We start from the raw sequence: 1,622 nt of genomic DNA on the forward strand, positions 1-1,622 counted from the left end.
TTTTAGTGTTTAAGGGTGTTTATTAGGCTTATATGTGTTTTTATGGCTTTTAGTGTTTTGTTAAAATTTTAGGGTGCTTCTTAAGGCATTAGAGTGTTTGGGGGGATTAGGTTTTGGTTTTCAGGGCTTTAGGGTTTTGTTGGATTATTTTTTGCTTTCATGGTGAATTCATGTCTATTAGGCTGTTGGACTTTTACAGGGTTTTATAGTGCTTCGGGTTGCTTTGTAGGGATGTTCTTGGGGTTTTAAAAGACTTTTAGCGTGTTTTTAGGGCTTCACGTGTTCTTTATTTTGCGTTTTAAGGCATTTGCATAATATTAGGGCATTTATTATGTTTTCGGGACGTAAGGAGTTTTTTTTAAGACTTATGGCGCGAGGCCTCCGCCATGGCGCCGGTGAAGCTGCGCGCCGAGAGTCGGGGTTTGCGTGGCGAAGCGCTTTCTCCAGTGGAAGTCACGAAGAGGGACTTGAAACAGAGAAGGTGGCGATCGAATCATCCGAAGGCTTTTTCGGGGAGCGTCCGCGAGGGGCAAGGCTTTGCACTTCGAAGAAAGCTAAAGATTCAGCAGTTACAAGAAATTGCTTTGGAAGGAAAGAAAGTTTCAAACCTCACGGGAATCCCAGTTCACAGATCAATACCCAGACCACCTGAACCATCTCTATTTAGCTGAAGAAGAAAGGCTCAAGAAACAAATCAGAAAAGTTCGCCAGCCTTTGCCAGAAGGACAAGTTGCACCACCTTTGCCAGAAGATCACGCCAGCCTTGACCAGGCTGTGTCTGAGGAACAGTGCAGTCTGGACCATCCTCTTCCAGAAGAACATTGTAGCACCGCAGTAAACTCCTTTGCTACCCTAAAGACAAAGAGGAAGAAAACATCCAATCAGAAAGCACAGGAAGAAAATTCACAGATCCAAGCCAAACGTGCTGCTAAGAAACAGGAATTTGAGCGGAGGAAACAGGAGCGAGAAGAAGCTCAAAGACTCTACAAAAAGAAGAAAATGGAAGTGTTCAAAATATTAAGCAAAAAGACTAAAAGGGGCCAACCAAATTTGAATTTACAAATGGAATATCTTCTTCAAAAAATACAAGCAGGAAATTAAATCAGATACATCCTTAATCAGTGGCTGAAGCATCTGCATATGTCGACTATTTCTGAATGGACAAGGGGACTTCAAATCTTCCAAGGGAAAGTTCCATTGTCTTTTCAGTACATCTTTCACAAACTTTTTGAAACTTTCTTGTGCAATGTGCCTCTTAACAGCCAGCTAAATATATGAGCATAAACTGTATTGCTAAGTTACACTAAGTGTAAAATGTTGCAAATGCTCTTTTTTTAAAGGACATTTTCTATACAGGTTGTACATTATAGGACTTGTTTTAATTTGTTTCTAAAGAAAAATAGATTGAAGAACCGAAAGCACCTTCTATTTGGGAGCAGACTCAAACATAAATACTTTTGTAATATGTAAAGTAAGTACAAAATGTTTTATAGGAACAGCTTTAATGCAGTGCTTCAATTTACACAGTGTTCAGCAATTGCGATCTGCGATTCATTTCAACAATGGAGGCCAACAGTCCTGCTTTGCTTTTATTTTAAATTAAGTGCATTTTGCTGGGAGAT

General features: G+C 39.9%; 1 pseudogene; it reads left to right on the forward strand.

Moving 5' to 3' along the window:
- The first annotated feature begins 381 nt into the window (after positions 1–381).
- Positions 382–1,173, forward strand: LOC142436851 (thyroid transcription factor 1-associated protein 26-like; annotated as a pseudogene).
- Positions 1,174–1,622: the final 449 nt, after the last annotated feature.

The sequence above is a fragment of the Tenrec ecaudatus genome, unplaced genomic scaffold (genome assembly GCF_050624435.1).
Source record: "Tenrec ecaudatus isolate mTenEca1 unplaced genomic scaffold, mTenEca1.hap1 Scaffold_699, whole genome shotgun sequence".
NCBI classification, from domain to species: Eukaryota; Metazoa; Chordata; class Mammalia; order Afrosoricida; family Tenrecidae; genus Tenrec; species Tenrec ecaudatus.